Genomic DNA, 14,859 nt, shown 5'->3' with positions numbered 1-14,859 from the left:
GAAATGACACTCCAACATCTCTGACTGCCATTCTGTCAAGCAGAACGCCGTCTAGACGCAGCAGTGGAGTAAAGTAGGAAAACTTTTGTTTGTTTTTTTTAGGTCTTTTCGATTTAAAGTAACCAAATAAGATGATGATTGATAATTACAGAATACTTTGGTTAGTTTTAGACAGAAGTTGATTTTCAGGTCAGTCAGTAGTATATCTGTAGCCTTTACTAGAGCTTGATGACAAGTGTATAAATCTGTTTTGGTTAAATATTTTAAAAGAATGAAATACCTGTTATGTTCGGTGTTATAAATAATACAACACATTTATGTTTTAAAATTTAATTTGATACAACAGCACTAAAAAAATGTGTTAATCGAGGGCTGAGCGTAAAACTGTTGGAACTGTATATAAATAAAGAACAAGATACAATAGTTTTCCGCTCAGCCTATGATATGTATAGTATAAATCATTCCAAGGGCTACGTGCAAACAGTTTTAAATTGTATGAAATAATGGAGGTACACATATTTCAAACCAAATCATTGATTTTGGCTCTTAAATTTTCTTTGTTTTATTAAGTAGTCTTGAGGCAGGGGCCAGTGACAGGAAGGAGAGTAGTGCCAAGGACCCATTAGCGGGCCTCGCCAAGTCTTTCAAATGATCAAAACGTAATGCATTGCTCAAATGGTGCCAGCAAAAGACAATCAGTTACAGTGTAAGTATATAACAAATGTGTTGCCTAAGGACTACAATTAGATGTGCAGATAAAGCGAATAGACTTTTTGGCATCTCTTGTTACTTATTTATAGAATTAAACCTGTATTAAGCTGCTAACCAAAGGACTAACTCAGGCAGTTTGATGCTTGATACATGTTGGATATTTGAGACCAGGTGAAATAGGAACAATGAAGTATTTTAGGATTTTAACTGACTGGCAGCTTAATGATTTCACACAGAATAAAAATATTATTTTTCCAGTTAGATAAATGTAGATGGTACACTTTCTCCTTTTGGATAAATTTGCCCAATAATTGCTGCCTTGAGATAATGTAATTTCTCTTGTTGGGCAAAGTTGGATTATACCCTATATAATTCTTTTGGATAAGTTCATATGGTATTATTTCTCCTTTGGATAAGTTTTAGTGGGTGTATTTTCTCTTTTTGTACAAGTTTAAACAATATAATTTCTCTTTAAATAAATGTATAAATGAGCTGCGCCATGAGAAAACCAACATAGTGGTTGTGCGATCACCATGGATCCAGACCAGACTGCGCATCTGTGCAGTCTGGTCAGGATCCGTGTTGTTGGCTAACGGTTTCGCTAATTGCAATTGGCTTTGAAAGTGAACAGCATGGATCCTGAGCAGACTGCGTGGATGCGCAGGCTGGTCTGGATCCATGCTGGTTGCAAAAGCACTATGCTGGTTTTCTCATGGCGCGGCTCATATATCATATAAATCTCTAATATACCAAATGGTCTTCGTAGTACCAAAAAAAACCCAAAAAAAACGTAACATTTGTTAAATGTGTAATACCACTGTATATGAAACTGTATGTAGAATTTTGAATTAATCTGGCTTTAAAGGTGCCCAGATTCAGTTTTGAGATTGAGTTTTCATTACCGGTAAATGGATGGGAGGGGTTGTATGCATAGTACCAATTGCACAACTGTAAGTTGGGTAAAAGCTGCCAAATATCTGGAAGTTAATGGACAACATTCGTGAAATGTTACCTTCTTGCGGCACCGAAATCACATGCTTATTTTCAGGATTGTCATTTTGGCCTTATCATCTCTGATGAAAATTAACCTTAGATAATTAAAGGGGAGGTTACTCATGTATTTATTGTATTGTAGAACTTAGATGTGACCAACTTCAGCAGCAGCTGGAATTATGGGCTTGCATTCTGTGCCTTGATACACAGTTACCTACCAGACAAGATACCATATGGTGAACTCACTTCAGATGACAAGGTATGTTATTCTTAAACACTCTGGCTAAGCTTATATCTGTCACAAATTTGTTGTCTTACTAAAGAGTATTTTTTGGAGTTAAAATGTACTATTTACCGCTGAAACCCTGCTGCACTTCTATTTTATATTCTGTGATAAACAAACACGTCGACAGGTGAGAGGTTATTATGATGTCAGTAATGATGTTCAGTTCATTACAAATTGGATGAATAAAGTTCATGATAATTTTTATCATCATGTTTTAAGGTAGTTCTGCACGTTTGGATCAAATGTAAAATGTAAAATTTGATTAAACTCCAAGTTTTCAAAACTTCAGAATATACCTATAAAATTCAGCAATTAAAAAGGATAGGGTAGTGTGCTTGATTTTTTGCTAGGCTGATTTTAAAAATTTGGACCTCACGCAAAATTTCATAATGGGAGTCTATGGGAAAATCATAACTTTCATAACATTTTCGCGAATTTAATTTTGTCTACAATGTAGATTTTGATGAAACTTCTCACAGTTGTAAATAAACACATGGCCTATAATTTGGTGAAATAAAATGTATAGGTCCTTTGCTTATTTTTTAGATATCTGACCATGATTAAAGGGAACCGGACATTTCACGTTAATTTTAAGACATTATTTTGATTTTTTGAACGTGCCATATGTTTTAATACCATATTTTGACTTTAGAAATATAGCAACAGTGCCATTGTAACAAATTTACTCACAGGTTTCGATTAATTCATAAACTGAGTTTCATTTCCGTACGCCGAATCCAGGATTTATTCTACGTTTTCCGGATAAATAACGTTACGCCATCACTTCCGGTTTTTCAAATTTAATGAGCACCAAAGAATGAGAATAAACAAGGCCTTCTTATGTTACCACAGGTCATTGTTCAGATGCTTGTATATGTAATTGCTTGGGCTGACTTCCTTATGGTTCAGTTCTGGTGCATCTGAACTATGAGCTGTAGTGAATCAGATGGAAGCCTTGATTATTGCATAAGCAAATATCTGTCTTTATAAAGAGGTGTTTTCTCCAATGTACTTAACCAGGGTAAATCTACATCCTATAGAAGAATGCAGTCCTAAGGCAAAACAATATGCTTTTTCCAAATTCTGGACATAAAATTTTCAAATGATTGTTTACTGTTAGAGATTTTGCTATATTACAGTAGCTCTGCTGCTTTGAATGTTTATTTTGATGAAGTAAGCAACAGTCGTAATATCTTGTTGAACAATATTTGTTAATACATGTATTACAAAAAAAACAACAACACCTTTTTATACATTTAATACAGTAACTTTCAAATTTTCCCAATTAAAACAATTTCAGTCAGCATTTTTCCCAATTCGACCGATGTTGGTGATTTTCCCAAAATGGTTAAAAAGGCCTGTTAACAGAGATTAATTATACTGTATACTCGACAGTTTGTGGGAAAGTTTTAACAGCCTCGTTCCTGGATTTCAAACTATGACATGATTGTTTAGAATATCTTTCTGGGATTTGAACCTCTAACCTCTGGGCTATGTCTCTACAAAACTGCCTCTCCTGCATCATTACTTTGATAATACTTACAGAGCATCAGATGAAGCATTGGACAGCTGTGACAACTTTTATCTTTTAAGATTTGTTTGTATGTACTCTACTGTGAAATATATAAAGTTTTTTGGCATATCAAATTTAGTGGCTTTCACCAAAATGGCTATACTTTGTGGACAAAAATTCATGATTTTCTAATTACAATGTAATAGCATGTTTGTATATTCGTTGCACGGTCATTTTTAGCTCGACTATACGAAGTATAAGGAGAGCTATCCTACTCGACAATATTTCATTATTTATCTCCTCTTTTCACTTAGTTTTTAAGGTTAAAGTTTCGATGAACTTTCACTCTATCTTTGTTATTACTGAATGGATTTGATTCAAATTTAAAATACTTGTTTAACATCATCACCCACATCATATGACACAAGATGCATAACTCTGGCACATATTTTTTATGAATTATTCCCCCTTTTTACTTAGAATTTAAGGTTAAAGTTTTGATGCACTTTCACTCTATCTTTGTTATTACTGAATGGATTTGATTCAAACTTAAAATACTTGTTTAACATCATCACCCACATCATATGACACAAGATGCATAACTCTGGCACAAATTTTTTATGAATTATTCCCCCTTTTTACTTAGAATTTCAGGTTAAGTTTTGATGCACTTTCACTCTATCTCAGTTATTACTGAATGGATTTGATTCAAACTTAAAATCGTTGTTCAACATCATCACCCACTCTATATGACACAAGGTGCATAACTCTGGCACCAATTTTTCATGAATTATTCCCTCTTTTTACTTAGAATTTCAGGTTAGTTTTGATGCACTTTCACTCTATCACTGTTATAACTGAATGGATTTGATTCAAACTTAAAATAGTTGTTCAACATCATCACCCATACCATTTGGCACAAGGTGCATAACTCTGGCACCAATTTTTCTTGAATTATTCCCTCTTTTTACTAAGAATTTCAGGTTAAAGTTTTGATGCACTTTCACTTTATCTCTGTTATAACTGAATGGATTTGATTCAAACTTAAAATAGTTGTTCAATATCATCACCCACACCATTTAACACAAGGTGCATAACTCTGGCACCAATTTTTAATGAATTATACCTCCTTTTACTTAGAATAAAAGTTAATTTTGATGCATTTTCACTATATCTCAGTTATTATGAAATGCATTTGATTCAAACTTGAAGTAGTTGTTCCACATCATCACCCACATCATATGATACAAGATGCATAACTCTTACACCAATATTTAATTAATTATGCCCCCTTTTGGCTTAGGCTGTACTTGTATAGTGTTTTGATACTCTTTATCTGTACTTCTCTTATTACTTAATATTTCTGACACAGACTCAGGCTATTGTGCAATATCTTCACCCACCATTGGAGTTAATAAACACTCCAGTGACAGCTCCAGTTTTCTCAGATGTGCCCAGTTTCACTATCCAGCATCGAAATAAACGAGCACGCTGTCTCCTGTGACAGCTCTTGTTCATATTAATATTAAAATTGTTTATATTACTTTATTTTCAGAGGAGAAATTTTACATTAGCATTTAATGCTGCAGAAACAGTGGGAATCCATTCAAACTTGGTAAGATTTGTGGTACTTTACCTTTAGTCTGCTAAATTTCTAAAATGGACTGGTCCATCATTCTGTTTCGGCAATACCATTTATTATTTGAAGGGGTGTTCACTGAAAATTTACGGACTGAATATAGAACCGTGAAGATAATGATTAGCCTGCATAGTCATGCAGGCTGATCTTGGTCTGCATTGTATGTAAAGGCAAAATCACTTGCCACCAGCAGGCTAAAGGTTAAGCAGCTACTTAAAGGTTAAGCTGGCTCCAAAATTGAATTTTTGTTCAAATTTCAACTTGTCTTAACCATTTACCTGTCTTAATCAGCCTTATTATTTAGCCAGCCTTATTATTTAGCTCCCTTGGTTGGCTGCTTAATAAAGGTTTGACAGTGTATAAATTACGAAGAACTATGGTGTATGAGATGTAAAAAAAAAAAACCTGAAATATTTACTTGATTAGAAGTAACACAGCTCTTCACGAGATATTTAAATGTCTTTGTATTCTGCCCACTTAGCTCAGTACGGAGGGCGCTGATCTATAGGGTCAGATTTGTGAGTTACATCCTTGCAAAAGCTTAAGTTATCTGTGACAATTTGATAAAAGACCTTGTGTGCAAAGAACAGGTTAGTACTGGTTCAAAATTTAGAAACACTGGTTAGGTTACATGCCTGCTGTTACATATCTGAAATACTGTTGAAAAATGGCACTAAACCCAGAACAAATAAATAAATTACCTTTGTATCATTATAAATGAGTCATGTTCTTCTTTTTGTAAAGTAAATTTCAGTTTTGTTTATCTCTTAATCAGAACATGAAACATAATAAACAAAAAAAACATTTTTCAGAACATCAATGATATGGTTGCCATGGAACGAGCCATGGAACGACCTGACTGGCAAGCGGTGTTCACCTACGTTACAGCTATCTACAAACATTTCGAGGTTGATGACAAAGGATCAGTTTGATTGCAGCGATGACAGACAGGCAGTGTTATCCATTCTTAAATTACAGAGATATAAAGATATTTCATGATGAATAATTGACAAAGATACAGTTTATTGCACTAAAGAACTAAGGTCCCCCTTCAATATCTGCACAAACAACTGACAGTTTGGGTGAAAATTTTGAATTTCTTCGTTCACATGGATTTTGATCTAAAATGTTCACCTCTGCATGTGATTTGATGTCGACCTTTTAACAACTGCAGTTGTGCTTTGCAAGTCTCTTACTGATCATTCTTGCCGTCCTTTCAGTAGGGACGGTTACTTCTAGATTATTTTGAAAGTAGCTTTTTCTATGTGGTAGAATTTATTATGCCAAGTAAGATCCTAGTGGAGGTTTATGTAACTGTTTTTGTAATTTTGTTTGTTTAGGTAGGTTTACAAGCAGTTAATAGTTGAAATCCAGATGCATTTAAGTTGCTTTTTTTCATTGGTGTACAAACACAGTAATGTTGTAGAGTTTGTGAATTTCTGTTAATTTGTGCTAGCCCTGAGCTATAACTGTCAACATCAAATTTTATCTGTAAATACAAATCAGCATTTCAGCATTAACTGGACAATAAATATTTATAGCCATTCAGAAATAGATATATTCCATTAAGGATAGCTTGTAGCTTATTACACACATGTTGATTTTCTATTTTAGTACTTGTAAAAACTGTTTATTCTTTAACCTGTGTGTCTGTTTAATTTTATAATGATGGTTGTATGCAACGACTCCTACCAATTGTTTATGACATAAAAGTTACAAAATAATGAAAGTCAATGTACTTAAAAATTTACTGGGGGAAAAAGTGAATGGATGAGTTGGTTTCTGTGTCGTTTTGTGACACAGTATGTCATACCATGCTGGAACGAAGTTTGAAATAGATGAAGTAACTAAGACAGACCGTTGTCTTACTTACTTAAAACACTAGTCCGTTAAATTCAGGGTTTAGTCCATTTGTTATAAATAGTTTTATTTGAAAACCATGGAACTGGTTTAGATTCAGAAAAATCATATGTATATTTTTCCATACACCGAAGCCTGAATTTCATATTGGGTGCATGTCGTAATGTATTGTGTGTTGCATTAATTTTTTTATTTAGTTCAGTATTGTCAATCATATTCAGGCTATTGAACATCCATAATGTTTACATTACATTTATATGTGAAGATACGTACATGTATGTAATAATTGTCTTTGCATCAAGAAATATGCACTCGTTTTTCCACGGAAGAATACTGAACCCGTGAAGTCGCACAATATTTTTCGCTATAGAACTCGTGCATATTTCCCAGTAGAAAGCTAACAGCCCATTAATATCCTCTAAATTAATACTGATTTATGCTTTTTTGGTTTGAGTTTGAGGGGTTGTTTTACCACAATATCCTAAAAAAACACTGAAATTTTTATGTTCATTTGGTACATGCCCCTGTATAAAGGAAACAAACTAATGATTATACGACGCCATTTCTTCTCTTTCTCTTAGAAAACATAATTATGCTACAGCAGGTAAGTAATTCATATACAGTCAAACCTGTGTTAAAGTCCACCTCTGAACAGAGACCACCTGGCTCTTAAGACCACATGTTTTGTTTCCCATTTTAACATTTACAGTGTATTTAAACTTGTGAATAAAGACCACCTCCCAATAAAGACCACATTTTGTCTCTCCCAAGGGCGGTCTTTATACACAGATTTAACTGTATTTACACTTTCAGAGATTTATTATGAACATGTTACACCAAACAACTTGATGTTTTTTTTAAAAACTGTAAATTTACTATTAAAAATAAACTGATTTTGTGAGCACTTTAATATATATAGAAAAATATTGACGTTTTCGGTTCCATAGTAACTTGCTTGGGAATAAAAACAAGTATGTAATAAATAATGAGTATGGTAGGGAGCACATCTATTTGATCCACCTTTTTTGCAACCAGGTTTTTCCATGATTTCTTGTGAAGTAATACAATGCCATATTATATATCATTCAAAAAAAAAAACTCTTGAGGGTAAAAGTAGAAACTTTCTAAATATTCAGATAAGCTTTAGTAGTTTTGAATTTTAAATTTATTGTCAAATAACTATTTTCTTGTTGTAAATTTCAGTCATATTTTGACACCAACAAGCTGAAAAAGACAGAAGCATTTTTGACATTTGAAAATTTTATGGCTTCCTTGGTTAGCAAATAAGTGATTTTCCTTGATCAATTTTGTAAAATTCCTTTAGAATTTTTTGGTTTTTGAAATTCTGATTTTTTTCCGATTTTTGCAGTTGTAAAAATACATTTTTGGTCAAAAGATATTCAAAAAGATCTACTATCACCCTTAAGAATGATGTGTGTAGTTGATATCTGGATCTTGCAAGGTAAAGCCTGTCACTTACAGTTTAAGTGGATTTCTTTTTATTTGCTCGACTGATTGAAGAATAAGTAGAGCTAATGCACTCACCCATTCCTCATTTCCTTGTCCCAATTTGATTAAGTTTTGTATGTAAGATGGAATCTCTGTAACCATTAATGGGAATGGATTAAAATTTAACACCTTGTTCAGTTTTATGATCTGACATGCAGTGCACAGGTTCAGTTACTGTGTTTTACAGTTTTACAGAGTAATGCCCTTTTTTGTATGTCAGCTCATATCTCAGTATCCATTAAATGGGAATGGATTGAAACTTCACACACTTGTTCACTATGATGATCTAAAATGTCCCATAACTCTTTCTTTCTTTTTAACTAAGTTTTACCTCTTTTTCAACAAAGCAACAGTTTAGTGTAAACAATTTTATTATTCAGCACCATTTCAGTGACTCAGAACTGTTGCCTCATTTGTACTTTTCATTATTTTAACTTTTTTAGTAACAAGGCTTTTGAATAGTTGAGCTTGTGTTCATTACTACTTAGAGTAACTTTTTTTACATATCACACAAGTGATTTGTAAATATCTATTGTTTAGTACTCACTGAAACACTTCTTTCACATTTTTTGTTTACAATTTCTAATTATAAAGGTATATATATATATGTCTTTAAAAAAGTTTACCTAAATATAGAGGTGCCCCTTCACACAACAGATGTTGCACAGAACTATGATCAGTATTACTGAAACAGCATAATTTTTGTCAATGTATTACTACTCCGAAGTGTATGGCTTACTGCTATTAATCAGCTTTAGTAAAATATTAATTGTTTTGATTTAAAGGGAAAGGAATGTTGTTTCTTATGATATGTCTTCTTGTTTCTTTAAGGGAGTGAAAGAATTTTCAGAATAGACATAATAATGAGAGTTATGAGTATTTCAGTATTTTGATTTTTAAAAAGGCAGCCATTTTGTTTCCTTGGTAACTTTAAGTGACTCGTGTTTATTTTTAGATTTATTAGATTTACTTGAACAGTATTTACTTAATTCTGTAAAACAGTTTTGACACTTTTCCAACTAAAACAAAAGAAACTGTCATGCTTTACATCGTAAACTTAAAAAATTTAGAAATTTATCAGTTTAAAATCGTATCTTTTGAATGTATAATCCAGCAGTGTTTAAATGATGCCATAAACATATTTTTACTAGCTGCTTCCATGATCAGATATTTTCTTTTAAATTTCCGACTGTCCTATCTCCTTCATTTGTGATCCGATTTTAAATGTTATTTTAACGTTATGAAAGACTTAAAGATGGCTTTCTTATAAAATGAAAATTGGATTTCCTTCCCATTTAATACAACTGTTTAGTTTGTTACTTTGCATGAATAAACTGACAACAGGTACTGACAGAACAGAAAGAGTGTTTAAAGGGACTTGCCTCAAGATTGAAAAAGAAAGTGATTGTGAGAAAATAACTTTTTTATATTAGTAAATTGTTAAAACAGATACCAGTTTAATAGTAATAGTAAGAGTTTTGACTGTATTTTATAGTGTGCGGAAAAAAAAACCAAAAAAACTTGAAACATTTATTTATGATTTTTTAATAGTCTACCATAGTGTACATCAGTTTTGGGAATAGTGTTTTGATACTGATCTTGAAGCAAGTCCATTTAATTCTATTTAGTTTTTTGTGAAGCTGTGTGGATATAGAAAGAAGAGATTATTTGAGCCATGCCATGGGAAAACCAACATAGTGGATTTGCGACCAGCATGGATCCAGACCAGTCTGCGCATTCATGCAGTCTGGCCAGGATTCATGCTGTTCGCTTTCAAAGGCAATTGCAATAAGAGAAACCGTTAGTGGACAGCAAGGATCCTGACCAGACTGCGCGGATGCGCAGGCTGGTCTGGCTCCATGCTGGTCACAAACCCACTATGTTGGTTTTCTCATGGCGTGGCTCATTTAGTAGTCAGTGTACATCCTTTATTTGTCTTTTATGAAAAGTAAACTTTTCTTTTACGTCAGCTCTAGTTTTTCTGGGGTCGCAGATTTCCTGAAATTTGTTCTGCCAACCGCCAGAACAATGTGTTTGTATTATGTGTTTTAAGTGCAATATACTCAAAATCAGTTTTATTCACGTCCATTTCTTTCTCATTTATGGCATAATCATTTTGTGTTGTTTTTTTTTTTTAATATATTTTGTCTTATGTGTTTTGCAGTTCTTTCTATTGATAATACATATTAAAAAGATGCATGTGATTTTAAAGTTGTTATATTTTTTTAGTCAACAGTAGTTTGTATTATTTTTAATGATTCTTCTTTAAGAACCGATACTTTTTTATATCTCCCTTTCTCATACTGGTGGGCAGGCCAGTCTGTTGATAAGTTTGTAGAAGAGATTGTCTTAATCAATAACTAGGAATTGCTTTGGCCTATATTTGTCAAACTCATAGGATGATTGCTTTTGGTCAGTAGATTGAGAATAAGTAGTTTAAAGGTCAAGTTCTCAGTGACCTCAAGACTGGAAATGGTTGTCAGTTATCAACTAAAGAATGTTTTGGCTTAGGACTGACTATTTTTACCCGGTGATCAGGTATGGTTAGTAGGTGACCCTTAGTATGCCCTTTTTCAAAGAAGTTGAGGTATATTGTTTTGCAGATGTTTGACAGTCGATTAGTCTGTCTGTCCGTAGACCAATCTGTTTCCGGATGATAACTCCAGAAAGCTTGGGCCTGGGATCATGAAGGTTGATAGGGAAGTTGGTCATGACCATCAAATGACCCCTATTGATTTTGAGGTTAGGTCAATGGTCAAGGTCACAGTGACCCGGAAAGTTTCCAGATGATAACTCGAGAACGCTTGTGCATAGGATCATGAAAGTTGATAGGAAGTTTGGTCATGACCAGCAGATAACCCCTATTGATTTTGAGTTCAGTAGGTGAAAGGACAAGGTCACAGTGACCTGGAACATTTAAACCTTTTTGGACGATAACTTGGAAACACTTGTGCCTAAGGATCATAAAAGTTGATAGGGAGGTTGGTCATGACCAGCAGATGACACCTATTGATTTTGGGGTTAGTAGGTCAAAGGTCACATTGACCTGGAACAATAAAACATTTTTCGGACGATAACTTGAGAATATTTGGGCCTAGGATCACGACACTAAATAGGGATGTTGATAATGACCAGCAAATGACCCCTACTAATTTTTAGGTCAGTAGGTCAAAGGTCAAGGTCACATTGACCCAGAACAGTAGAACTGTTTTTTTGCCAAATAACTAGAGAATGTTTTGGTCTAATATCAAATTAGATAGGCAGTTTATCTATGACTGGTAAATGACCCATAATTGTTGATAAGAAGTCAGTATGTCAAACATCCAGTGCACAGTGCACAAATAATTTCAGTTTCTTGTGCAATTACTGAATGCATCAATGTGTTGGAGTCAGAAGGTCAATGTCACATGACCTGGAGACTGAAAACAGTTTCTTAACAATAACTGGAGAATGCTTTTACCTCAGACTGTCATTCCCAGGGTGACTGCATGTGGTCTGTAAACGACCCTGTTGTTCTCGGTTCTCGGGGTGAGAAAGGGCCTTTATTGCTCTTAATTGCTCACCTGACTTGGTCCATTTAATCTTGAATATATGTCATGATACTGTGTATCATGGATTGTAACAATTGTATTTAGTATGAAACTAGATGAGCAAGAAAAGTTTAATGAAGTTCCAGTCAGAATGTGAATATAGTGATGCAGTCTCGCAACGTCCACTAGTTTCATGAAGACAAACATTCGGGCCACATTTCATGAAAGTCCGGTAAAAAATGTGGCCTCTAGAGTGCCAGATAACCCAGAATCAAACTTGAAATTGTTTCTATAATTTTACCTAGTGACCAATTTTTTTTTATCCTAGATTAACCAGTAAAGAACTCGGCCGAAGTTTTGAGACAAATATCCAAGTTTCATTGAAAATTGGGCTAGTAACTCTAAAATTGTTAGAGAACTTGGGTCTATGACCATCAAACCTTTTAGCATGATCGTGTATGGGTTGTAGATGACAATCATATTTGGAGGTCAATATATTAAGGTTATAGCGCACTCGAGACTGAAGATCGCGTACCCAGAAACCTCTGTCTATAATCAGGGCAAGGGGCTGGGGAAGGGGAAGGGATGGCAAATGCGTTTTACAGAACCTCGTTATTTTTTACTAACATATTTCCATACTGTTTGGGGTTAAGGTCAATTTTAATAATTTGTTTTCTCATAATAATACAAACTTCCAGCTGCTTGCAGTAAAAAATCACATTGCAAGAAAAGGTAAAAGAATATGGTTAACTGTGTTGAGAACTTCGTGCAGAGTTAGATTCTAATAGAATGAATTATACATTTATTGAGTGCCAGCCATATATTGTTTCTATTAAAATAACCTGATAAATTAGAGCCATCAAATTTTTTGCTTTGATTGTATATCTAATGCATCTTTATTTTCAAAAGGTAGAGCTACAACACCGTTGAGTTTTCACGTCATTTATGCACGGGAATAAGGCATAAGATCTAAATCTACTCCAAATAGATCGAGTTTTACTGTGCTGGTATAGATTTTCTTCTGTTTTTCAAGTTAAGGCACGTTTTCATGAAAAACTAATCGATCTACCATGATCTAATTATTTTGTTGTTTAATTGAACAAAGAAGGAAATCAACGATGATAAAATCTGCGGTAAACAATGGTTGACGCGCTGAATAATGAGAAAACATGACGTCAAAATGCCACATGACGTCCAGTTTATTGAATACGCTGATAAAAGAAATCCAATGTAAATTTTATCTTAATTCTTCAATAAATGTGTTGAAATGAAAATATACAAGGCCTTCTTGTTATCTCTGATTTACTGTGTTTCATCTTTCAATTTCTTAAATATTTAACCATGAGACGGACGCCCTCGTGTTTCAGTTTCAGTGCATAGATCTAAACTCTGAATCGTGGAAACTCAGACAATAAACATTGAGAAGACTTTGATTACTTCATGAATCAAATATGATAATACTCCTGAAATATAGCCCAGTTACCTGCACTTGTATATGTAACTTGATCAGTTTGCATGCTGTCCAGTTCGGAGAGATTTTAACGCCTGATTCTGTCCTATCTGGGTAACGCACAGCAATACACACACAATATTATGCCTGTCTTTATGCTTTGGTGTCAAAGCTGATCCAACGTAAGGGTGCCGGGTCGTATTCCACATCTGCGCTGTCTACTGATGCGGCGGCGTCAGCAGTTAACTATGCATACAGTTACTGCGACACTTCAAATGGCAGGAAGTCGTCGGTTTCCGAGATGTTTGGTCACTGTCCTATTATCTTAGTCTTATTTGGTGACTGTCTCTTGGACTCTAGCCATGTAAGCGAACAGACTGTTACAAGTTCGTAACTGATTGACCAGTCTCCGAGCGGACACATCAGTTGACTTAGGCCGGCCGGCACAAATATCCCTGGACGCGGTTCTCCCAATATTGCAATAATTCAATGAAATTTATGTGTTCAAGTCCGCCCAAATACAATAAATGTGGGTTTCAAGTCAATGTAAGCATAATTAAGCTTAAAGATTGAAAATTGCTATCTGTCGGTGGTTTTTAATTGAAACTTCAGATGTTTCATCGCAGATATCTAAAGAACGACTTGGCTTAAAACAAAACTTGTTCCTTGATCCCAGGTTCCCCATACAAGGCACTCGACCTTCAGTGAAGAACCGCATTTACAGCTTCTAGGTGTGCTTGGCGAGTATCCGTATTTTGAGGTATTGAAAAACTCGGAATGTCACTGCAAAAGTAGTCTTTAGCAAGTTCTATAGAATTCCATTTACTTTTAACTTAAAAAAAAGTGGAAAAGAAATCATCCCTTATACAATAATGTGTATAATTGACAGTGTCAAGGCACTGGCACCAGACCAGATAGAAAATGTCATTATACATTTTAAATTATAACCTACCTTTATGTACCTACAGGTAGGATAGAGCATGTAGATCTACAATAGCGTTTTTCTAGCCTGGTGTCAGAGCACATTTGTTTTTATGCGCGAGTCTGAAAATACAGGGTAGGAGTCGGTACTACTGAGACATTCAAAATATTTGGGAATAAATATAACTGCATGTCTGACGTCGATATACAGATACATTCACGCCTAATATGCCAGACTCAACTACCGAGTATGTTTGCGGAATGTTTCAATGTAAAGAATATCGACAGATACCAAAGAATAGATTCTTTACGTTGCAATACATGCAGCATCAATTACATTTAATTTTATCACGTCAAGAGTGGCGTCGCGGCTTGTGCGCAACCTTGTTCTGTTAACACGTGTACATGTTTTCTCTCCCGAAAAGTGACAATAACAGCAGTTTTGTT

The 14,859-nt window shown here is 34.3% G+C and overlaps 1 pseudogene; it reads left to right on the top strand.

Annotated features, from left to right (window-relative positions):
• Nucleotides 1-10,715, top strand: part of LOC123552585 (cytospin-A-like) — a 51,155-nt pseudogene extending 40,440 nt beyond the window's left edge.
• Nucleotides 10,716-14,859: the final 4,144 nt, after the last annotated feature.

Source organism: Mercenaria mercenaria, chromosome 4 (assembly GCF_021730395.1).
Source record: "Mercenaria mercenaria strain notata chromosome 4, MADL_Memer_1, whole genome shotgun sequence".
NCBI lineage: Eukaryota > Metazoa > Mollusca > Bivalvia > Venerida > Veneridae > Mercenaria > Mercenaria mercenaria.
This window is presented reverse-complemented; position numbering and strand designations above follow the sequence as displayed.